The sequence below is a fragment of the Protopterus annectens genome, chromosome 16.part0 (assembly GCF_019279795.1).
Source record: "Protopterus annectens isolate FY-2018-M chromosome 16.part0, PAN1.0, whole genome shotgun sequence".
In the NCBI taxonomy this organism is placed as follows: domain Eukaryota; kingdom Metazoa; phylum Chordata; order Ceratodontiformes; family Protopteridae; genus Protopterus; species Protopterus annectens.
In genome coordinates, this window is record NC_056750.1 from 271,647,706 (window position 1) to 271,674,646 (window position 26,941).

The 26,941-nt window shown below is 38.0% G+C and overlaps 1 protein-coding gene across 1 annotated transcript in view; it reads right to left on the reverse strand.

Annotated features, from left to right (window-relative positions):
- GARNL3 (GTPase activating Rap/RanGAP domain like 3) overlaps window positions 1–26,941 on the reverse strand; it is a 3,522,664-nt gene that overhangs the window by 231,185 nt on the left and 3,264,538 nt on the right. The window lies entirely within an intron of this gene.

Here is a 26,941-nt window from a genome sequence, read left to right on the forward strand (position 1 = left end):
AATTCATCTCAGACTTCCATAACCTCACAATATTTAAAGATGTCTAAGGCCTGTGTATTGGAAACCTCACCTTTTTACTTCGGGGATATATCCCTCCCATTGTAGTAATACCCTGTAACTCAGCTCACACTGGTCTGATCTAGATTTGATCAACATCCTTACACCCTTTTCCTGCACTGCTGCTATTACTTACACTTCCCTGAGGTGATGTATCACTCCAGGGTTGTGACCAAGTACAGTACTTTACATGTGCTTGCGCTGGACCTACACTTCTACATTCCTGTCCATGTACTCGACCCTTCCATTTCCATCCCACATACACTTCACCATCCTCTACTTCTGCACCTGTACTATACAAAAATAGTGCATTCCTGACAGAAGCACAATGCAAGAGTTCAGGTAGCAGAGATCGACCAGTATTCTCCTCTCAAGTTTACATGTACCCAATGAGATAAAGGAGGCAGGATTGACACATGGCTCTGTCTATCATCATCCAGGAGAGCTTCAGAGCTCCAGGCCCTCATGGCCAACTCATCTTTTCTAATCTTTCACAAGGATAGAGTGACCCTAAGGACCAACCCATCCTTCAAGCCTAAGGTGGTAAATGAGATGTCCCTGAACCAATGTATTCACCTCTACACCTTTTTTCCACATCCCCAGAATGACAGTGAGATAATTTTGCATTCCCTTGATATTCACAGACAATTAAGGTTCTACCTTGACAAGACAAAGTCCCTTAGTAGATCAGATCAATTGTTTGTCTCATTTCACCTGAGAGCTCTTGGGAAAGCAGGAAAAACAGACGATTTCTGTCTGAATTAACAGGGCCATCTCCTTTTGTTACTGCTACTATGGCAAACATCTAAACTCAAAAATGAAAGCCCACCCCACTCAAGCCATGGCCTTATCTGGAAAGGGCTGGACACTGCTTCCATTCTAGTGGCAGCTACCTGGACATCTGTCCATACCTTCACCAAACACTACAAACTGCACCATATTTGTAGACCTAGAGCAGGTTTGCTATGGCAATCCTGCATGGATTCTTGGAAAACAGTTCCATAGCACCCTCCTTTTCTTCCCTTTGAGCTTTGGCACTCACTCAAAGGTTTTAAATACTGCAACAGGGGAATAGAAGAACATAGAATACTCGTGTAAAATCTTACCATAGCCATAGATGTCCTCCTCTTCCATGTTGCAATATTCCATCCCACTCCCTACCCCCTTTATATAATTATAAAAAATGTTCTGTTGGATGCCACAGGACTTGTGCAGCTATCCTGGGACTAGGGTCTGATTGGGGTGTTCAGTTCTGAGGAAAGGTATGTACAGACATCACGTTTATGGCCGACGCACCCTATGGCAAATGTCAGATGTCCCACATACCTTTCAGTGGCTTTAGCTTTTGTATACTGACAGGACATTTGGGTAGCTAAGCAGAGGATAACCCAAAGGATTTGAATGCTGCAATATGGAAGAGAAGGACATCTATGGTTATGGAAAGATTTTACACAACTAATCTTTACTTTCATAAAGAAAGTTACGAATTGGTGCAATGTTATTTTTACTCCAGAATTTTGACACTCTCCCTTTAACATCCATCCTTGCAACAATACATCTCCATTGGAGGATATCCTACATTGGATATCCATAACAATTCCAGAGGTAAAAGTAACACCAGGTAATGTCAATATCAATTGGCCGGACATAAACTCCCCTACATCTAGCATGACCTTATATGGTTTCACACAACTAATTAATAGCCCCTTATATTATAGCAAGTAGTCAAAGTCCTTATTAGACTGCATCCTAATATGACACTCTCTCAGTGACTACATCTAAATCTATACAACCAGATTAGAACATAAACACCACAAAAAAAAAAAAAAAAGGAAAAAGCAACATGGAGAGTAAGGTATAAACAGATCCACTAATAATACTTTGGGAGAGATGGTGCCTGTCTGAATTATGTTGTGCTATAGTACAATATTTCAACATCTTGTACGAATAGGGTGTTCTTAACCTGTGGTAAAGTCAAGACAAGTGTCAGAAACTGAAGAAGTACTAAAGTCTGTGTTGGTTACAAACCATTATGCAACAGATTCTACAACAGAACTGTCATGTCCCATTTATATCATTCTTTCAGTACCATACTGGAATCTACAACTGTGATACATGTTCATATATTTATGGAATCTTTGCCAGTATATATTTTATACAGAATTACAGGTGACAGTAACTTTATCTCATCTCTGCCGGTATATATTTTTATATACAGATTTTATATATATATATATATACACACACACACACACACACACACACACACACACACACACACACACACACACACACACACACACATACACACACACACACACACACACACCCTGTTTCTCTCCCTCTTTTTCTGTCTTATTTACTCATTTTTGCCTTTAGTTTCTTCAAACTATTTGGCTTAAAATCTGACTGTTAAGGTCCACTAAGAAAATTATGTCTTGTTTTCAAACACATATGAGGTTGTTATACATATCATAACAATGAATAGCAGACATAATAAAGGAAAACATTTAAAACAAGGCAAGTTTCTTACAGTATTAGGAAAATAGTGTAGGTATACAGGTGCAAAGCTCAACAGTACTGTGAAGGCATTCAAAGTAAATCCCAGAGTTGAGCACTGCATGACAGAAATAGACTATGGATAATTTTAAGTAAGTATGCACCCAAACCATGCAAACAATATAAATAACACTGTAGAACAATAACGCAGGAAAGAAAGGACAGTTATTAAATGACAGAGAGAAGGACCTACATTAGGATTAATGTGCACCTTGCTCTGTGTTTGTGCCATGTGCAATGTTTGCTGTGGGTAATTTGGATTCAAAAACACCCACCACAGTGTCTTTATAGCAGTCCCTGCACTAAGGATTCAACTAAAATGTGAGTGGCAGTAGAAGTATATAGGTAAGAAAAGACACTGATGTTCACTACATATTCCATGTTACATTTTTCTTTTTGTTTGGATTACGGTTCGTCTTTCATTACATTGGGATAGCATAATTACTTGCCGGTTGAACAGGAAGTAATGTCAGGTATGCAGGTTTTATTTCTTAATTATACATTTGTATTGATTTTCAGTTAAGAATACAAACATATAAAATCATTTCAATCATACAATAATAATAAATTGTATCCTATTATCAATTATATGATTCTGTATATTTTAAATACCTCAGTTTCTAGAAAATAAAATCAAAATATAAAACAGTATAAACTTTAAAATGACATTAAGAGCATTTATATTATTTAATTATATCTCAACAATATAAATAATCAATTTAAGTAAAAAGCACTATACACTAATAAATCTATAATCAAAATCTTCAGTCTTCTAATATGCCATCTCCCTACTTTTCAAATAACTTAATTAATTTAAACCAAAAACTTGGTAATTTATAATATCATTTTTCAATCTCTACTACTACTACTAACTACTGAAACTGAAGTGATAAAATGTGAAAATAAAGGAGAGGCATGCTTTGTCCATTTTTTAGATATATACTTTATAAGTATAGGTAAGATGCACCAGAATAAAGATAGGTGATAGAACTTGCAACTTTTTTGTCTTTTCAGAACACATTCAATAAAGCACATTCATAAATTATATGCTCCGAGTCTGCTACTCTATTACATCTCCAACATTATTTTGTTTATTAACAATTTTGGCTAATCTGAAAGGTACAGAGAGGCTTCAGAAGGCAGTGAGGGATATCATCAGAATTAACGACAGACTCATGGCAATCAGACTCCAGTGCAATGATAGGGTAGTATTCATAATCTCAGCCTATGCCCCACAGCAGGGTTGTGATAGTGAGGGAAATTGTGCAGTCAGACAGCAGTTGCAGGACCTACTAGATAAAGCAGGACAACATAAATTGGTGTTGATAATGGGTGACTTAAATGCACATATCGGGACAGGAAGAACAGGATATGAGGACTGCCTGGGTCCACATTGGTGGGACACAGGAATAAAGAAGGAGAAGCCATTCTAGACTTCTGTCTGACAAATGGCTTAACAGTAGCCAACACATGGTTCAGAAAGAGAGACAGTCACAAGATCACATACAAGAGTAGCCGACATGCAACTCAGGTAGACTTCCTCCCAGTAAGGAAAAGCCACTTGGGTAGAATCCATGACTGCAAAATCACCCCCAGTGAAACAGTCGGTCCACAGCATAAACCACTAGTTGTCACAATCAGCTGCAAGCAGTGGTCAAAGAAGGCTCTATGGTCAACAGAGTGCAAAAGCAGTTCAAGGAATTATTCAGGACTCTAGCACCCCAAGAAGACGAGGAAATAGGTGGAGTTGAAGAAGAATGGCAGCTCCTCAAAACAGCATGTGTGAGGACTACAGAACAGATATGTGGCCGAGTCAGGTATGGAAATAAGGTACATAAGGAAAGCTGGTGGCAGAATTCAGAAGTCCAGGAAGCCATAAAAAAAAAAAAACAAAGAGTGCAGGAAGAAGTGGGAGATAGAAAAGTCTGACCAAGCTAGGAAGGACTACTTGTTGGCTAACAAAGAAGCTAAGAAATAAGTTGCAATAGCAAAGAATAGGGCATTGGAGGCACTCTAACAACTTCTAGAAAGTGACTCAGTAAGTGGCACAAAAAAACTACTTCAGGTTGCAAGGCAAAGACAGAAAGATAAAGAAGATAGTCAGACACTCTTTATAAGGGATGCCAGCAACAACCTGCAAACCAGTCCACAGGACATCAAAGGCAGATGGAAAGAATATTTCCAGCAGTGTCTGATAGAAGAAAACCCCACAGAAGTTGTACTGCCCCAGAAACAGCCTAAAATGAGTGAAGAGGAGCCCAGCCTGGAAGAAGTAAGAACAGCAATAAGGAAAATGAAGTATGTGAAAGCAGCAGGCTCAGATGAGGTTACAGCAGATAGGATAAAGATGCTGGGTGAGATAGGGGAGAAATGGCTCCTGAGGGTACTCGTACCAGAGTGCAGAGAAAGTCGTACTCCAGATGACTGGAGAATAAGCATACTCATGACAGTGTACAAAAACAAAGGGGACATCCAGAACTGTGGGCAGTACAAAGGTATCAAACTCCTATCACATTGCAGAAGGTGATTGATAAATGGATACTCAGAGTAGTAGAATGTAAGATGGGAGATGTGCAGTTTGGATTCGGATCAGCATGTAGTATAATTGACCTGATGTTTGCAGTGAGACAGATGCTTGAGAAAAAGTATGAGATGAGGAGAGAGTCTAACTGACCATTCCTAGACTTGCAGAAAGCATATGACAAGGTCCCAAGAAATCTGATCTGGGCAGTACTATGGTGGTTGAAGTCCCAGAAACATTGATAGAATTAGTGCAGGCTATGTACAAGGACCCAATGACTCAAGTACAAACAGTGTTCAGCCTCAAAGAGAGGTTCCCATTGGGAGTGGGTGTACACCAGGGTTCAGCTCTGAGCCCACTGCTGTTCATCTTGTGATGGACTACATTAGCAAACAGGCTGGAGGGGACAGATAAACAAAGTTGCTGTATGCGGATGATGTGGCATTACAGGCAGACTCTGAGCAAGAACTTCAGCAAAGTACAGGAGAATGGAATTCAAAACTGAAGGCACATGGGATGAAAGTAAGCACAGATAAGATGATGGTAATGGCAGCAAAGTGGAGAAACCAGAAGAAGGTGAGAACAGGGGTCTACTTTATTAACTTGAACGATCAAAAGTTTGAATGCATAAAGATCGACACATATGCATCAAACTCTTAAACGTTTGAAAGTTAATAAAGAAAAAATATACAGAAAAAAAAATGTAGGCGGGGGGCAAGACCCCCTTCACCCCCGCTACTTAAATACACCAACTCCGAGATTGCACTATATTGAAGTAAACAGAAATCTCCACCTATGGAGATTTCTGTTTACAGTTTTTGATGGCTTGCACTTTTGATGCATATGGTTCGATCCATATGTATTCGTGGTTTTACGCTTTCGTGTAAATAAAGTAGACCAGAGAACAGAGATAGAAGGGAAGATAGTGGAACAGTTAAACAGCTTCAAGTACCTGGGAGGGGTGGTTAAGGAGAAGGGGAAGTATGAATGAAGAAGTCAAAGGTAGAATCAGAGGGGCTGTAGCCAAATAGCATAGAGTGTCAGGTGTAGTCTATGACAGAAGAATGCCAAAGAACTGAAAAATAAGGTGTACAAGACGACAGTGGTGTGACCAGTACTACTGTAAGGTACAGAAACTTGGGTAGTAAAGGCAGAGCAGTTGAAGAAGCTAGATGTGATGAAAATGAAGTGCCTGAGATGGGTGGTAAGATGCACACTGTGGGACAGATGAAGAAATGAGTACATAAGAGCAGAAGCCAAAGTAGCTCTAATTGCAGAAAAGATAAAAAGAACAGATTATAGTGGTTTGGACATGTGCAGAAAAGCAGAAGACAATCTGGTGAGGAAGATTTGGGACAGACAGAAAGAAGGTAAGAGGAAGTGAGGATGTCCAGCAATGTCAAGCAAAGAGGTGGATGGATTGTGTGAAAGAAGATCTGCAACAGTCAGGTATGAGTGTTGAAGAAGGCAGAAATGTTGCACTGAAGCAAGAGAGTTAACACGATACCCTGACTCTATGTAGAAAAAATGTGAAAAAGTGGGCTGATGATGATGCAACGGGTATAGAATGCCTTATGAAGGATTACCTATGTGAATTTTCTTGGTAAGAGAGAACATTGAGACTAGGGTTGCAACCTCAAGACAACTGTTTTTTTTTTATTTTCTGTCTTTCGGCTTTTCATAGTTAGGGGTCGCCACAGCGGAACTCCGGTCCACTCATGATTGGTAGTGGATTTTACGGTGCTGAGTTGCCAGCCCGATGCCCAACTTTCAACGAAGCCATGCCCATTCACGCTCGCACCTACCTGCATGCCTTTAATGTCATTCGATCGCGGGGAGGGCATGCAGACTCCACACAGAAGGTGCTCCAGCTGAGAATCGAATGGGAGAACCTCTTGCTGTGAGGTGACAACGCTAACCGCTGCACCACCGTGGCAGTTCTTTTTTTTTTTTTTCTAACTTAGGAAAATGGTATTATTCATATAACTCAAACAAAAGGGATTAGAATAATTGATTGCTAAGACATTACATTTTGGAAATGATTAGTAAATGGGATATAGTATTAATTTTATTATTTAGAAGCACATTAATTAAGAAATACTACTTTGATCCAACTTAAGAAAACCCTGAATTTTTAAAACTTTTTATCCAACTTAAGAAAACCCTGAATTTTTAAAACTTTTTATATTTTAAATAGCCAGCGAAGTCCTCGTTCTTTAAATTTTGTAGAAATTTTCCAATGGTAATATATTAATATTAGCCAGACAATTATGGCGGTATTTAAAAATGAAATTCATACATATTTTCAAAATATTATTAATGTTACTGGATTTTGTGGGGTATATATATTGAGGGTAGTATTGAATGCATGCCTTTTTATGGATGTACCTATTTTATTGTACTAAAACTTGTTTACTACTTCCTTATGTGGTAAAATGCTTAATACATTGATAAAAACATCCAATGAATTTAATTGGCTATGACTGAAATAATTATAAAATTATTATTTTTATATAAAGAATAGCATACTCAATAAGCTAGCCTTTGAAATGGAGGCAATTGAACAAATGTAGATACTGGGAAAACTAGCACCTCTCTTTTCCCAGGCTGTATGATTTTAATAAAATCTTTGCTCTGTTTGGAGAACAGAGAAATTATAATAATATGTTATTCATTTGACTAATCTTGAGTTTTGGAGTGGGATAAGGATTTAATTTGTATAATACAAAGTATTTTGGGAAATGTCATATTTGTAAGATTTTTTTATCTTTAAAAGTAAAAAAAATCTGTTCACGTTATGTATTTAATATTCAGGCTTTAGAGATATTCTCGCTACCAATGTTAACTGACTAATGCAGGCTGCTCAATTAGTGTGACAGTGAGATTTTCTGATACAGAGACAAGGTAAAGCCAAGTAGAGAAATTCTTCCTTAATGGCTAATTAACATAACTCTGAATACCTGACCTCACTAGTGTGAACCCTACAAGCTTACACATTATGTTAGCATAGGCAGCCCCAATACACACACACACACACACACACACACACACACACACACACACGGTTTACTTAAATAATAAACTAAAAATTATTTTACTTAAATCCCAAGAAACTTTTAGTTATTTCAACGACCAATTACATTTAAGTCATTTTCAATTGCAGAATGTATTCTATACTCAACCGAGCATTGGTTTTATCACTGAATTTCAATTCAGATATACTGTACAATATATAATCTAAAAGTATTATTATTTAATACATGACCTAAAAGTATTATTAATACTTTCAAATTTGTAAATTTTCGTGAGGTTTATATATAAAAATGCCACTGTTTTCTGACTCAGAATATAACACATTTGTAAACTTCACTTAAGTCTTATAAAACCTGCAGCAGTGAACTAAAACATGTGATTTAATCTGTAATATTTGCATGCGTTCCTTCAGTGACATAGAAAGTTATGTTAACGTATGAAGTTTTCCTATAAAAGTGAAAGAGAAAATACATAATGATTATAACTTCCTTCTGCAGCATATGAATGTATAGCATAGAGACTTTAATCTGTTGTGATCTACAATTTCATAATCTTGGAATTCTTCTGGGCCAGGCAGTTAGGGTTGTAAAAATGTACTCAGGAAATTCTTCAAAGAGATAACTGACCAAGTGCAAGTGAGCAGGTTCATTAGTATGTAAATGTGGCTCATTAGTACGTAAATATGTGATGTTTGATTATCACATCTGCATTTTCTGTATGAAAAATATATAAACACACAGCAGAGGAAAACAGCTGAGAAGAAACAGACAGACAACTGAGAAAGAAAGTTATCTGAAGGTTGTGACTTCTGCTTTTTGTTGTGTTTTGTCTCTGCCTGGAAATTCAGCTGTAGTCAGGGCAGTAATTCTTTCAGTAAGTGAGAGAAGGAAAAGTATAACTGCAAATAGATTTTTCTTTTTCATACTCTGTTCAAATAGATTATTTGTTTCTCTGTATAGTTTTATATTGCTCTGCATATTTCACTATTAATGTTATTGGCAATCTCATTATTTTCCAAGCAAGAATTTTTATTAATTTTTAACCAGATTGTAATTATGGCTATCATTGGAAAAGCTGCTGGCATCTGCCTTCATTGTCCAGACATCTTTGCTACACACAATCATTATTGCTTATTAATTATTATTACTATTATTTGGCTTATTAACAAGAGTGAAACATTAACTGGAATGTTCCCAGTCTTAAAATCTGTGGGGGTGGCAGTTTGCTACTTTGAGTTAGGGTAAAAGACTGTAATACTGGAGAATATTATCAGCCTTTTCTGGAAGTGTGTGTGTGTGTGTGTGTGTGTGTGTGTGTGTGTGTGTGTGTGTGTGTGTGTGTGTACATGCATGTATGCACATGTGTTTGTGTCTGTGTGTGTACTCGTTATATGCATGAACAGGAGTCTAAAGTTCATTCAGTATGGGTAAGTGACCATGGAAGGCACTGAAACTGAGACAGTGATTTGAAAGGGGTTAGGAAGCCAGGCTAATGTATCCAGTGTGAAGCTGACTTTTGGGTGTGGATGGTGAAGATGGCTTAGTGATTTACATTTGTGTTCCTTTTGTATACTTCAATCTGTTTGGCACAAGTGGTGTGACTCCTGTGACCACATTAATGATGGTCATTCACATTGCTTAGGTGTGGTTGTATTCATATTCCTTTAACCATGTCATTTTATCCCTTTTCATTTGACTTATTAAGGATATAAATGTAACCTACAAAGCAGCTTTTTTTCATCAAAGGTATGTGCATCCTTGCAGCCACAAGGTACATATACAGAGGTATAGACAGGACAAGAGCAGTTTTATTTTTTCATTAGATTTACTTTAACAAGTGAGCAAAAAATGAACTCTAAAGAATACACTGAGATGTCAGTGTCACAGCTGACTAAGAAGTGTAAAGCTAAGGAATTTGTGCATGCCGATATGTCTGAAGAGGACATGGTGGTAGCCTTGAGTGCAGCTAGAATGCAGCCCTTCAAATCAGATAGGTGCTGATGGTGTGCAGCATGTAGAAAGACAGAGATTCCAAACCATTCTTGATTATCACAAAACCTGGTTGGCATTAAAGAGACTGGTGCTAGAGGTGAAATGTCTAGAACTGAAGGTAAGAGAAAATAAAAATCAGGAGGAGATGTAACAGAGAGATAAGCAGTACCAACATCAGTGGGGGATACTGACCCTTTGCCCAAGGCACATGAGAACTAGGAAGAGTAAAAGATGAACTTCAGATGCCAAAAAGATGTCAGTAGTAATTTATTTATGCAGTACAACAATTGCCATAATTTAATATAACACTAAACTGATCATGTGCAGTTGGTGAGGTTTTTAAATCCTTGGTAATAGGTAAAGGCAAATCATGCTGCCTCAAAATTAAATGCTGTTGAAAGAATTAAACAATGTTTATTTGAATATTTAAACTGACTCTTGAAGCATACAGAAACTCAGAGAGCACTGAAGAAAGGCAGATGACAGGGTGAGTGATTATATTGCAGAAATAAGCACTTACTTTCATAGGATGGTGAGTGGAAGTCTCAAGCTCTACATTTAAAAAGCGAGCACACCTTTTGCTGAGGGAAGAAACATTTGGTACTTATCCTTAGTACATGAAAATCTAGTTGGCAGACCATCAGTTTAACACTGCTGAAGAAATAGGACACAACTGCACAAGAAGTTGGTACCCAGTGCTACACATGGATATAAGGGGACCCAATGCCTAGCATAAGCCATCACAGCAGGTTCTACAGGGAAAATGGAAAGGCCAATAGCTCTTGTACATGCCCATATCTTTAAGCTAAATATTACAGTGTAACTAAAGTGGGAATATATGGCACCAATGTACAAACAAGGGAAATAAAGGTCATAGGATATAACAAACAAGGGTAGCATTGTTATAGTGGCAGGTTGTCTGGAGATAGCCATGGCATCCTACATCCTAGGAAATGATCCACAAAAAATGCAGCTAGCCACTATGTGATCAGGGTACAGAACATACCTTTAACTTTTTTGTATTAGAGTGTATAAATGAGAACATCAGGCAGGGAGATATCAAAAACAAGACTGAAAGTGCTGAACAGAAGTGGATTTTACTTCTGAAAGCATTTTTAGAACCAGGTTTGAGTGAAAAAGTGTTTCTCAAACCTGTTGTGAAATCACACCCAACACTAGTAGGGGCTTGATATATGCAAATAATTTGTTTGGCAGGATCAAGAAACCTTTCTGTAATGCCCATTATGACATCAAGTTAGGGGCTTGGCATTTTTGAATGATTTGATTGGTCAAGTGTGTAAAAGGAGTTTTAAATGAATGAAACAGGTGTTATGTTTTAACCACATGACTTTATTCTTATCCTGGATTGGTTTTGTTGTATTTTAAAAGTGTTACTGTTTAGTGTTTAAACTGGTCTGATGAAGCAGTATTATTAACTGCGAAAGCACTCACCATTTGTTATTTTGTTATTAAAGTAGTTTTGGAGTTCTTATTTTAAATTATCCTAGGAAATGACTTTAATAATGTAGCACCTTGTATGAGTGTGTTTACATGCAGCCAGGAATGAAATTAAGCATGTACGGAAAACAGTGATGGAGGACCCAGACAGTGCCCACACCTCCAAGTGATGATGGTTATATGGCTATTTCAGGAGGCTGCTAGTTAAGAGCAGTGAACCACAATCTTTGTCACAACTCTTGAAAGCTATTGGGCTTCACTTGCATGTGCTACTTCAAGAGAAGCATTAGGTGACAGCAGCAAGCCTGAATTTGAGGCACCACTGTCAGAAGATACCAGACTTCCTTTGCAGAGGAAGCTAGAAAGGTCACAAAAGAAGAGTTGAGACAGGCTAATCTCTCAGACCCTACTTTACAGATTTTGAGGAAAGCAGCCAAGGAGGCTCCTGATCCAAAGGGCCAGGGGTGTCCATATAATGGCACAGAAGGACTGAATGGAGAATGAAATCCTGAAGGAGGGGTGTAGGGAGATGTGATAAATCAATTGGCAGTACCAAGGGTCTACTGATGGGTACTTCTGGTGAAAGTCTACAGTATTTCTATTTCAGGCCATATGGGTGTAATCTATATGACAAGAAGTCTACACAAAATGTTATTGGCCAATTACTGCAAATGTTGTGAATAGGTATTACAAGACATGTGAACAGTGTCAGATGTTTAGCAAAGCAGGACATAAAGCTAAGTCTGTTATTCTGGCTTTGCCTGTTATTCAGAAATCATTTTAAAGAATAGCTGTGTGGATATTGTGGACCTTTTAGCACCCCATGATCCACAGGAAAGTGGTACATTCTGGTGTTGGTGGACTATGCTTTTAAATATGTTGTGGTGTTGGTCTGTCCTCTACTGGGGTAAAGAAGAAGGCAAATACCCTGTTAGAAATTTTTAGCAAAGTAGATTTCCAAGAGAAATACTGACAGAGGTTCCAGTTTCATGTCAGACCTGCTGACCTGTTTGCAGAATGGTAGAGCATTTAAAGATTACACCTATCATTCTCAGACAACTGGTCTGGTAGAGAGGTTAAACTCAGAACTGAAGAACCTATTGAGAGCATTTGCAAAACCATTCTAGTGAAAGTTGAACAGGTACTTGTCCCATCTCTTTGTATACAGACAGATATTCCAGGAGTCAACATGCTGTTTACCCACTGAGTTGCTGTATGGTCACAGGGAGGAAGGACCCCTTGATTCAATTTGAGATGTGAGGGAAGGTGATTGTCATTCTAACAAAGAACCTGTTGTGGCATATTTCCTACACTTCCGGACCAGACTTAAGGGTCACAAGGAGATGGCACGCAAACACTTTGCTCAGGCACAACAGCAGCAAAAGGTCTGTAATGATTAGACAGGCAGAATCAGTGCATACAGAGAGTATTCTGTTAGGCAGAATGTGACAGTGCTTATTCCTGTTAGATAAAATAAACTGAAGGCAGTATGGAGGGTCTTTCCACTATTGTGAGAAAGGTCAGTGATGTATGTACACTACCAATGTCTGCTGACACAATTGGAAGTAAAAATCATGGGCTGCAGCAAGCAGGGGTAGTACTGTGATAGGTTATCTGGAGACAGCTATGGCACTAAACATCCTAGGAAATGATTTTGAGTTGCCAGGCAGGATACAGAAGCAAAAACTCTACCATGTGAATATGAAGAAGCCATACCATGACAGAGAGATACTGGTACTCAGTATTTTGGTGGGGTACATGAGAAATCAGAGGAGAATCTTGTGGTAGACCTTCTTCATAAGTCTCAGTCTGACCTCCTGGTGGATGAGACAGCTCTTACACAACAGATATATCCCATGCAGGAGATCTGTCAATGCTACAGGAGTTTGGAGACATGTTTACAGGTAAGTTAGGGTATACCCAGCTGGTGGAACACTATATAAACATATAGCCAAAAAACAGGCCCCTACATTGTGTCTGATAAAATTAAACAAACCTTGAGAGAGGAATTACAGGAGATGCTGGATCTAGGAGTAATTTGGGCATTGAAAAACAAAAGAGATAAATCCAAGATGCCACTCATTTATTACAACTTGATATTAAATTTAACATTTAATATTCATCACATTTGAGATGCACGGGGGAGAACAAATAGGCTGTTTTTAGTGTGTGTTGGCCAAGCCATGTTTTTTTTTTACCTAGGTGGGGTGATTTTAAAGCCAGATTATTAGAACTAGAACTGAGACTAATATTAAATCATGGCACTTTGCACCCCAAAGGTTTAAATAAAGAAATTAATATTTAACTGTAGGAATACTGTTATTGTTAATATTTGTTAGCAAGTGTATTGAATGTTAAATGTCAAATTTTGCTATAATAATCAACTGATTAATAAATTAATTAAAAGATAGTTATTTGCTCACTAAAAATCAGACATGTAGTAATGATGTCAGATCCTGTTAAGGTGAGAAGCCAAGGTACCAGATCTATTTGTAATAAATAAATGGCAAGTGACAAGTGGTGTCTGATTTTCTTCTTCTGTTTTGTAAGTAATTTGGGCATCCAATAATTCCTGGGGCTTATTGGTGGTGCTGGTGTCAAACAAAGATGGCAGCACCAGGTTTTGTAGAGATTACAGGAAACTGACTAGTCACAAAGAATCAGATGTTTATCTTGTGTCTGGACAGATGAAGCCTTAGAGCAGTTGTTTGGGGCTAAGAATCTTGCTACTGAGCTGACTAAAAGTTACTGGCAGGTACTCTTTACACCTGCAGTCAGGTCAAGGTCAGCTTTTGTGACATTCTTTTGATTATGTGTGCACACTGAGATGCTTTTTGGGATGAAGAATGCCACTGCACCTTTCCAAATGTTGGTATATCAAATTCTAGCAAGAGATGTGGACTATGCTTATGTTTGCAACTAGTTTTGACAAGTTTATATTCAGCAGAATATGGAGCTGGCACTAGGCAGACAAAAAAAATTGGGGCGGGGGGGAGCATTAACAATTAAGGCCAATAAGTGTCAGGCTGAAATGGCAGAAGTGTCTTATCTGGGTCACTGAGTTGGCAATGGTAAGATTCGGCCAGATCCTGCCAAAGTGGAGAATATGTAATCAAGGCCTAACCCTTCTCCTAAGGGTATAAATTCAGGTAGTCTTTTTAAGACATGGAATTGGGTAGTGCACCAGAAGAGTGTATTCGGAACCACCATGTTTTGAGGGTATGTTAGGAAAACCTCACAAAGGTCTAGAAGGACAAATTATGTAATTTATGCATAAGTATACACCTGCTTTCTGAATCAGAATGTAACCAATTTGTGAGCTGCATATAATTCTTGTCTAATTTTTAGCATGTGAAGTAAAATGTTAATCTGCAATATGAGTGGTTTCTTTCAGTGGCATGGAAAGATATGGGACTTTTTCTATTAATATAAAAAATGAAATATATGTAGCTTACTACTGCTGGATGCCAAATGTATACTAAATTGACTGTAATTTGTTGTTCCCCTTAGTTACAGGATCTGGGACTTTTCCCAACCAGGAAAGTAGGGCTGCAAAAAGGGCAATTAGAAAATTCTTCAAAAAGATAGCAAAAACAAAAAAAAATAAATAGACTCATTACTATGTAAATATTGTAAAACATGTTCGGCTTCATTTATTGATTCTGCATGCATAAGATATAAAACTCATAGTGCAGAAAACAGTCAGGAAGAAAGAAACAGTTAAGAAAGAATGCCAGCTGGAACTTAAAACATGTTTTGTTTTTGTTCTCTATAGTTTTGTCTTCCTACCTGGAAATTCATCTACTGTCATTAGGGTAGTACAGCTGTAGTAAGACTTTCTTTGTTCTACTGTATTTGTTCAAAAGGATTATCTTCTGTTTCTTTGTGCAACTGTATAGTTCTCTGCATATTTAACTGCAAACTGTATTCAGGTAGTCTATTTTTATTTACTTACTTTTGAACAGTTTGTGACTGGTCTTTTATTTATGCAGTCAGTATTTGACATGACATTACTTATGGCTAACTGGTGACAACGCTGCTTGCATCTACCTCCGTTGGATATACTGCTTGGCAAACCAACAAGAGTGAAACAAAAATGGGAGGTACTCAACCTTACAATTTGGGGTGTAACACTTTACTACTTTGAGTCAAGTCAGAAAGCTGTAGTGTTGAAGAATATTACCAGCCTTCCCTGGAAGTTAGTGTGTGTGTGTGTGTGTGTGTGTGTGTGTGTGTATGAACAAAAGAGTCTACTTAAAGTACAATTTCTTTAGGCAAGTGAGGAATGGAAGGCACTGAACCATGGAGATAATGATGAGAAAGGAGTATGGGGAGTTAGGCCAAAAACTCTGCTTGGTAAGGTTTCAGTACAACGCCTGTTCTTGAGTACAGATGGTAAAGGTCCATATCCAGGGCAGCAATGCATTTTTACTGTAGGCTGGATTGCCCAGGCTGCATGTAAGAGCTTGTATCTAATTTATATTTGTGTAACTTTTCTATCCTGTAATCTGTTCGGCATCAATGATTTGACTCACGTGACCATGCCCCCAGTGGCCACATACCTTAGCTGGCTGTGGTGAGATTCAAACCTCCATCTGACCATCATCAGCCTCCATCCTTTACAATCTTAACATGTCATCTTCAAATAATGAATGTTTAGATTCAGTTACAGTAACAATTTTATATACCTTAATATCAATATCATGCCTTTATGCTTTTTTAAGCTCTTTGCTTTCACTGCCTGTCAACCATCAGCTTTCTCCAGGCCAATCAGTCCATTTATTCTCCATCATCAAGGTGAAGGTCATATAGGAGGGGACTATGATTTAGACAGCCATTAGGGGTAATAAATGTTTTTTTTTTCTTGGAAGGACATTTTCTTATGGATAACATCTTATGGAGCTGAAAGGCATCTTCAATGGGGTGTTCACATCGGTTACCCCTCATTTCTGTGAGGGATAATGGCAGCAAACAAATCCAGCTCATCTACTCAAGCAAGGAAAATCTGAGTGCCCCATGAGTCCCCGCTATCCTGTCCCAAAAGAAGCCCTGCCTGCCTGGGTCTTCCAGTGACAGAGCTGATAACTGAAACCTTGTTACCTGGGTCTCAGGTCCATCTCTCTCTGCACCATGGAGCCAGAGTATATCTTGTAATATGTTCATTTTTTCTTAAGTAGGTTGCTAAAGGTTCTACAGTTAATACAAACAAAAATGGCGATACAGAAAAAAAAACTTTTTAAATTTATTTGTTAATGCTACTAGCCTGAGAAAGGCAAGTCCCTCTTTTAACAAATGTAATGGAATTATAATACAGACCACCAAAAATATCTAGCAATTTTGGAGGTAAGCAAAATCTCTCAAATTTCTAATGTACATATGTGAAGTCTAAATACTCCAAGCATTTTTTATTGAGACTAATCAATATTAGCTCTAGTCTTAAAATCAGCATGATAAAATAAGTGTTAAAATTTTTAAAGTCAATAAATCCAGGTTGATCTTTGTGACTTAGTGAAGGAATAAAACTTTTTATTCTGTTTTTCAGAACTGACAGATATCTTGTGATCTATTTTAATAAAGTAATTTAATGATATAAGTTAAATTATTAAAAAAATGCAAGAAGGATTTATAATAATGATATGTATAGTAATATTATTAAAGCCTTAGGTTTTAAATTAAGGAGAAATGATACATTTCTAGAAGATCTTATTTAAAGCCAGGGATAATTACCTTTCAATCTTCTAATTTGATAACTAGGTTTATTATTTCCTATATTTTAACTAAGCAATTATTTTCTTCAGATAATCTCACATTAGTATTTTATGTGTAACATTTTTTGTCCTAGACATATATCTAATTAAGAAATGCTATATTTGTAAATATTATCAAATAGTCTTCAGAATTATTTAAAATGTATTGAATATCTATATATTTTTTATCAGCATCAATAATTCCAGTGATATGATTTAATCAAGATTTGATTTTAGATCTGATGGCTAATTTATGATAATCTATTTAGTGTTAAAGATAACTCTTAATTAAGCTTTAATATTTCCAGATCAATTTTTAGTTTTATGATTGTTGATTCAGTTTATTAACTTAAATGTGTCTAAGTTTTTATATTCACCATTTTTAATCTTATTTATGCATTCACTTGTATTTCATCTAATTGGTTATCCTATGTTTTAATTTTATTTTTTCATTATGAACACAATTTTCCCATATAAAATTGTAAAGAAAAACAGAGCACTGACACATCTACTTCTCAATTTTAATTACAGTACATAAAAGTAATATTTTTTAGGAAACCTTTCTTTGAAATTGTATAATGTTACCATATATGACAGGAATTTCAATGTATTTGCTATTCTTTCATTCTGTGATTAAATTAACTATAAGAGCATTATAGCCCCCCACAAAGGATATGAAATTGCCCCAGGGCACATGTTTAAGAAAATAAATTCGAAGAAAGACAAACCCTATAAATTTTAATTTTACTTATATATATATATATATATATATATATGCATTATGAATATAATCCAGGGAACCATTATCCTTCGATTCATTAATGTCTTTAAAGGTCAACAAAGAGAGCTAAGTTTTAATGATTTGATAGGTCCGGAAATTCCTGGTTTATTGGAAGCACTATAGTGTCTCCCTTGTTTATAATACAGTTGAGGTCACCTTCCAATACCAAGAATATTTTTTTTTATATTTTATATTATCCAAGATCATGTTTAGTAAAATCATTGCATTTTCCCTTAAAGCCTGTATCCAGTTCAGGCTGCCCAAAATGTAAATTCTGTTTTTGCATTTCCTAATTACAAAGCATAATACAACTCTTTCAAAAGTACATCTATCTCTTTGCATTACTCACATGTTTTTCCATAATATTACAAGCTCCCTTTCTTTCCTCTTTGAAGAAAAAGTTTGAAATTACTTCACATTGATTTGTATTTATTCTATAAACATTTTATTCCAAAACATATGTTTCCTTTAAACTATTACATTAGAGCTCATGGTCTTTAGCATTTCCAGAAGGCTTCCACTCTTTTCATTAGTAATCAAATAATGCAAGTGACTATACACAGAATTAACTGCATAACTACATGTATTAAAGCATTAATATTTTGTATCTAAACCTTAATATATAAAGACTATTATACCATGACCCTCCATTAATATTCCAAAACGTGCACGCTGATTGGCCAGCGTGCACGTTGTAAATCGACTTATACTAATGGAAAAAGATCTGTTCGCCCGGACTTTTTCCATTAGTATAAGTCTCTTTTAAAACACTGTCTTGCTATGTTAAAAGAGTTTAACATAGCGACACAAGTTTAAAAAAGCAATGGAGATCTTGCTTTCTCTGTTGCTTTTTTTTAAACCTGTCTCGCTATGTTAAATGGGTTTAACATAGCGAGACAGCTTTAAAATAAGCAACAGAGATCTCTGTTGCTTATTTTAAAGCTGTCTCGCTATGTTAAACCCATTTAACATAGCGAGACAGGTTTTAAAAAAGCAATGGAGAAAGCAAGATCTCCATTGCTTTACTGTTCGCTATGTTAAATGGGTATAACATAGTGAGACAGCTTTAAAATAAGCAACGGACATCTCCGTTGCTTATTTTAAAGCTGTCTCGCTATGTTAAACCCATTTAACATAGCGAAACAGTAAAAAGCAATGGAGATCTTACTTTCTCTGTTGCTTTTGGCCACAGCTCTGATGTACTGCGAGGCATGCAGTACATCAGAACTGCCATGATACCAGACAGCTGTGGAAGGGCAGCAAAGAGGCATTATACAATGCCATTATTTAAAAAAAGTAATTATTTCTTTTTTTAAATAATGTCATAGTATAATAGCAATAACCCACTTCTGGGTGTGGGTAATACGGGATTTACCCACAGTTGTCTTTGTTTGGTCCCGAGGGCGAAGCCAACCCTGGGTAAATCCCGCATTACCCACACCCAGGCGTGAGTTATTGCTATAGTAATCTGCTATATTAAATAATGTTAACCTAAAATTATGAACAAATCATAGCTAAATGAGGAATGAATTCAGAAAGAGCTACACTTTAAACCAAACAATAGAAAGATGAAACAACATTGTTAGTGTACATTCAACTAATAAAATATAACATTTAGGAGAGAGTAGAGACATATCTCTACTCTTATCAAGCATCAATTAATCAAATGACAATTCATAAGGGTATGCATAGAATAAAATGTTTGAAATACTAAATTATCAATATATAAATGGAATAAAATATTAAGAATTAAACATGAAACCTAGAATGTTCAAATTATATACATACAAATGTTTATAATAATGAATAAGTTGTCCAGCAGACAGAAAAAGATGATTGTAAATGACACTATTGCAGTGCTTCTCTTTTTTTCCTTTCCAGGAATTATAAAGTTTTATGCTTTCTACTGTTTTGACCTTTTCCGTTCCCTATCATTCTCTTTTTCTTAAAGTCTTAACTTATGAGGTATAAATAAGTAAAAACAGATATAATTCTCCTCTCAACCACCTCAACACTCCTCCAAATATTTAAAATTCCAAGGATTTAGCATTAAAAACATTCTTACTGAATTTTTTTTATATGGTATGTATAAACAAAAAAAATAGCAGCACAGCACTTGTTTTCTTGTTTTACTATTCCTTATATAGTACCATTGTCAGACTAGACTTAAAGATGATTATTAAACATGTCTTAAATACATTTTTTATCTCTTAAATGACCACAAAGCTCCTATAAGATATTAATCTTATCATATTCTATACCAAGACTCATACTATTCTTTTATTAAACCTCTGAACATATAACACCCCTCAAATGATATGAGATATAGAACATTTTGTGTACATTTGTCATAATTTGGCAAATGTACTTTGTATCTGTGAAGCAGATATAATTAGTATTTCAGTTCTAAAGATGAGACAACATTGCTACCAAAAATCAAGTATAATCATCAGATTAACATATGTCAGAGGAACATAATTAGTAGATATAGTAGAAGAAGAAAGATAAGACACAGAGAAAAAGTCCCCTACCAGCTTCTTTGTGCTCATACTTTAACCTGAATTTTTAATTTATATGTGGATAAATGTACCGTTTGTGCAGTCCATGGTATACAGTTCAGAATCATTGGCCACCTTAGAGGTTTTTCCTCCATTATAGAATATGAAGAAATGTCATTGCTCTTTGCAACCAAGACTGCCAAGATTAGATGTTCCTTCTCTACCATTTCATTTGATGAGAAGGATCAGTTATTGGCACTGAGATATTTTCATTTGTGCTAGGCAGAGTTTAAATCCATCATTGGAGTTTGGATATTTGCACTTGTGCTGAGTAGAGTTTAAATATGTCAGTTACGACTGGCTCATGGATATGGTTTCATAAATGCATCTGGCCTGCCAAGTGCTGGATCATGGGCAATGAACAATGATAAATGTGAAATTAAGTAAGGCATCTCTTGAGTCCACTGGACAGGTATTCTCATCTCTGATTAATCCTCCTCAATAAAAACTGTGAAGTTTCCTATTTTCTTGATGAGGCTGTGGTTATTCCTAATTCTTATGAAACCAATCTAGTTTCAAACTTCTCAGAAAATTATCAACCTATCTCTAACCTCCATTTCATTATGGAGGTTACTGAGAAAATGGGCTGTACACAGCTGTATTCCTTTTTGTGTCCTTGTCAATTTAGTTTTAGATCTAGACTCAGTTTAGTGGTGACCCTTATTCAAGTGGTAAATTAACATTTCATAGTTAGGGATCAAATGAAGTTCTCAATCTTGTTCTTACTTGATCTGTAGCATCTAACTTCATGGATCATGGGATATTACAGTTGTGTACACTTACCATAAATGTAGATGTTCAAGTGTATTCACTGTTGCAGTCATTACATTTGGGTAATCTGCTGGCAGGTTGCCCTCAGTTGGCCTGAATTCCAAAGTACTGGGTCCTGTGCCGATTGCTGTCTCCTCTTCCATGATGTTAGGTCATCAGGGGTATAAAACATGCAGCCGATGCCATTTTCTTTAGTTTTTCTTGCCCCCGATGTCAGGTGCCTCCAAAAAGGTACCAATATTATATATATGTATCTATATACATGCATCAATATAAACTTTACCTTCATCTACAAGCAAGTACACCACGTAGGTTGTAGAAGATAGAGAAGGAAAGATAAACTGTAGAATGACAGGGGGATGGTGGGAGGGTAACCTGGACTGCAACAGTGAATACACTCGAACATCTACATTTATGGTAAGTGTACACAACTGTACTATGTTCTTCATGTTTCACTGTTGCAGTCATTACATTTGGGTAGAATCCCAAAGCTATGGTTGGGAGGCTGGAGCTAAACAGCATTAGGTGCGGCTATAAGGCCCTGCAGCACTGCAGTGGCAAAGCCTGCCCTGGACTTAGCATAGAGAGGCGAATGGTAATGCTTTGTAAAGGTGTGAACAGAACTCCAAGTAGCAGCCTCTAGGATATCTTTGGTTGGTACTCCTCTGAGAAAGGCTGCTGAAGTAGCTGCAGCTGTGGTGGAATGAGACCTAATGCCCTTGGGCACAGGTTTACCATGGTGTAAGTAGCAGAAACGGATGCAGTGGCTTATCCACTTTGAAATTGTCTGCTTTGAGATAGCCTTTCCTTCTGATCCTGCAGCATATGACACTAGTAATTGCTCAGTTTTTCTTAGAGCTTTTCTCTTGCTCAAGTAGAATCTTAGCTGTCTGTGTACATCCAAGGAATGCAGAATTCTCTCCCCTTTGTTGTGCGGATTTGGATAAAAAGTTGGCAGATGTATTGTTTGGTTAAGAGCCACACTAGAAGCCACCTTAGGCATAAAAGTAGGATTTGTACTCAGAGACACCCTGTCTGGGTAAAATATGATAAAAGGCTCTACAGCCATGAGGGCCTGTAGCTCTGAAACTCTTCTTGCTGAAGTAATTGCTAGTAGAAGAGTGGTCTTCCATGATAAGAACTTTATATCAGCGGTAGCGGCTGGTTCAAATGTAGGCAGGGTGAGATTTCCAACACATAATTGAAGTCCCATGCAGGCAATGGTGATCTTCTAGGAGGCCTTAGGTTTCTGGCTCCTCTAAGACACTGCTTTAGAAAAGGATGAGAAAAGATTGGTGGCTCTGTATTGTAATGAGCCAAAATGGCAGAGTCATGGATTTTGATTGATGAGAAAGACAGGCGTTTGAAAAGCATCTCAGATAAGTTTTGTAATATCTGAGGAATATGTGGTTCTGTTGTATCAGTTCCTTGTGCTTGATTCCAAGCACAGAATCTCTTCCATTTGTCAGCATAAGATTTTCTAGTACTAGGCCTTCTGGTTTCCAAAATGACATCTATCACAGCTTTACTGAGAGGTGTCATTCGTATGATTACATGATTACCCATGCTGCAAGGTTCAGAGTCTGTAGTTGATTGTGCAGGATCTGATTGTTTTGCTGGGACAGTAGTTGTGGTCTTTGAGGAAAGGTCTAAGCTGGGTATTGAGTGAGACAAGTTCATTAGGACTGGGTACCAGTATTGGCGGGGCCAGTCTGGGGCAATTAATATCATCTTTGGCTTCTCTTGCCTGACTTTTAGGAGGACCTTGGGTAGAAGAGGCAGAGGAGGGAAGGCGTAAACTGACAGTTTTTTCCAACTGAAGGATAGGGCATCCACTTTCCATGCTTGTCTGTGATAAGTCCTTGTACAGAATCTTTTCAGTTGAGAATTTTGAGGAGAGGCAACTAGATGTATGTCTGGGCTCCCCCATTTCTCTGTTATCATTCTGAATACTTGTGGATTTAGTTTCCAATCGTGAGGATCCATAAGGTTTCTGCTTAAATCGTCTACCAGAGTGTTCTGTTTTCCTGGCAGGAATTGAGCTTGAATATTTATTTGGTAGGTCAAAGCTGGGTCCCACAGTGCCATGGCTAATCTGCAAAGGGGGTATGAGTGTGTGCCCCCTTGCTTGTTTATATACCACATGAGTGTGGTGTTGTCCGTCTTTATCAGTAGTTGTCCTGGATGAAGTAAGTCCTTGTAGGCTGTTAGGGCATTTTGAACAGCTAGCATCTCTTTCTGGTTGATATGTAGATGCATTTGATTTGATGCCCATATGGCCTGAATGCATCTTCCTGCCATGTGGGCCCCCCAGGCATAATCTGATGCATCTGTTGTTAAGGTTTGGCTGGCAGGGGTAGAGTGAAGGGCCGTCCCATGTTTTGTTGATAGGCCTTTGCCCACCATAGAAACCCTTTTGCAGGCAGGGGATGAGAGGGATCATTGCTTCCAGACTGTGTGAATGTTGACTCCATAAACTAGGTACCATTGCAGTTTCCTCATATGCAATCTTGCATATGGAATTAGTAAGATGCAGGATGCCATGAAGCCCAGAGCCTGCAGAATTTGTCTTGCAGAAGACTGGGTTTTTGTTGCCATCAGTTTGAAGTAAGTAGTCAGTTGCCTTTGTTTGTCTGGCTTGAGGTAAGCCATCTAGGCAGTTGTATGCAAGCTTGCACCAGGAATGTTATCTTTTGAGAGGGTACCAGTTGCGATTTCTTTTCATTTATTGTGTACCCTAGGCATGCTAGAAGCCTTTTCACAAATGCCGGGTGTCGTAGAAAAGTGTCTTTTTTCTCTGCTAGAATGAGACAGTCATCCAAGTAAGGATATATTTGAATACTTCTTTGTATGCAAAATGCAATTACTGGTGCTAGGCACTTTGTAAAGACCTTGGGTGCAGTAGATAAGCCAAAGGGCAGTGCACAGAATTGGTAATGCATTAAGCCAGCCTTGAATCTGAGGTATCTTCTGAACGACTGTCTTACTGGGACATGCAGGTATGCCTCTGTTAAGTCTAAAGTCACCAGCCAAGCATTCTTTCCCAGCATGGGCAGAAGCTGTTGCAAGGTGAGCATTTTGAATTTTGGAATGTCCAGGTATGTGCTCAAAATTGATAAATCCAGTATTGGCCACCAGGCCTTGCCCTTTCTGGGTACCAAGAACAGTCTTGAGTAAAAACCTTGTCCTTTTTCCTGTTCTGGTACTGTCTGAATGGCCCCCGTATCCATGAGGGACATAACCTGTTTCTGTGCCACTGCCCATTGTTTTTTTGGCAGGTCTGGCCAACCATTTATCATTGGCAGGGTGTGGAAATGGAATCTGTATCCTTTTGATACGATGTTCAGTACCCACTTGTCCTGGGTTATTAATTGCCAATTTTTTTGCAAAAAGTGCTAATTTTTCCCCATGGGTGCTGCCAACAGATAAGTGCTTGGTGTAGGCAGAGGGAAGTCATTGGGATTGCTTTCTGTAGGTTTGCGCTTTATCTCCCCCATATTTGGAGGTGGATGTGCCCCATTGCTTTGACCTGTATGAGTCTTGAGCCTGGTACCTGGAACCCTTAGGGCGTCTGGATTTGCCCCTTTGAGCTCTGTCTGACACAGGAAAGGACCAATTTTTTTGTAGGCCAGTGTTTACTGAATCTAGGTGGCTGCACTTATAAGAAATCTTTAACAGTTTGCATAGATTTAGCTTTGTCTTCCATTTTCTTTAAAACCTCTTCTGCCTTAATACCAAACAGAGAATCATGCTGTAAAGGTGCATCTAGCAATTTAGCTTTAACATGATCAGGCAAATTTTTTTCCTTTAACCAGGCATGCCTCCTAATCACAGATCCAGTAACTGTGGCTCTGCAGGAGGCCGCTAAAGAATCAAAACCACATTGCAAAGTATGCTTTCCAACTTTTTCAGCTGCATGCAATAATTCCTGCAATTCCTTATTTTCTGCACATTCTGAAATAAACATCATTTTCTGTTTCAGCAATCCCATAACATGTTGTTGGTACTTAAGCATATGAAACTGACAGTTTAAGGCCCTAATTGCCAAGGTTGCAGATGTATAAACCTTTTTTTCCCATCTGTCCAGCGCCCTTGAATCTCTGTCTGAGGGGGTAGGGTTTTTTTCTGTTGAGGCCTTAACTCCCTTTGTTGTTGTTGTGTCTTTCAGCTTTTCCTGGTTAGGGGTCGCCACAGCGGAACTCCAGTCCACTAATGATTGGCAGTAGATGTTTATGTACCGAGTTGCCAGCTCTGACACACAACCTTCAACTAAGGTATGCCCATTCACGCATGTCTCCACACAGAAGACGCTTTAGCTGAGAATCAAACAGGACAACGTCTTACTGTGAGGCGACAATGCTACCGCAGCACCACCACTCCCTTTGGACCCTGTGAAATAGTTTCAGGATCAGCAGCAGGGTTTCTAAGTAAAAAATTATGAGAGTCAGGGACCCTGTAATACCTCGGGCTTGCTGGGAGCCAGAGGTAAAGAGTCAGGGGTCAGGCTTGACCCGAAAAAACGTCATTCACAATGTCTAACACAGGGGGAATGGCTAAAGGCTTGTGCTGAGGGAGAAGGAGGAAATCCCTGAGCCTCTTTTTTGATTCTGAGAAGTCTTGACTCTCTCAGTGAAAATGCTCCCTCAAAGTATGCAAGGTTTCTCCAAATGAATAATCCTCAGGAGGCGATGCAGATGGAATAGACTCCTCAGCATCAGAATCCTCATAAGGAGGTAAAGATAATTCATGATCAGAAGAGGAATCAGAAGAAATAGAAACCTGATTTGAAGATTCATAGTCAGTGTCTTGCCTAGACCTCTTATCTGAAGGGGGATGGGTACCCCTGATCAAGGTAATAAGGTCTTCAGCCATTTTGATCATCCGTTTTATAGGCATAGAGGCCTGTGCATGTGGCTCAGGCATCATTTTTTTTTAGTTTTTGAAGGTGTCTTTGCCTTTGGTTTTGCAGCTTTCGTCGGTTTGATATAAAAATGTTGAGGTCTGAATATACCCTCAGAAGCCGGTGCCTGCTCAGTGGCTCTGGACCCATCCGAGGGAGATACATCCATTGGTCCAATACCTTGAGTATCTTGTGGCATGACTCCTGTCGGGTCGGTAGAGGGTGTTGACGACTTGAAGGCAGCGGGGGTCGCAGGCTGCGACCTCACTGAGTACTGTACTGGCGAGGGCTTGGGCTTTGTTGTTTTTGTTTTCTCGACTGCTGCCTTTCTCTGTTTTTTTTCTTTGCTTTTTTATGTACTCTGGTAGTGGATTGCTATATCCGGGACATCTCTGTGTAGTTAAATCTGTTTCCAAAATACTTAGATGCAAAATCCATACTTAATAGGCAAGCGCTGGTTAAATCACAAACAAAACAGCCAGGCAGCGGCAGATAGGGGGATCAGGCAGGAATACAGTATAAATGGAAATCCTTAAGAGGTATTTACTCCCACAAGTAAAAAATT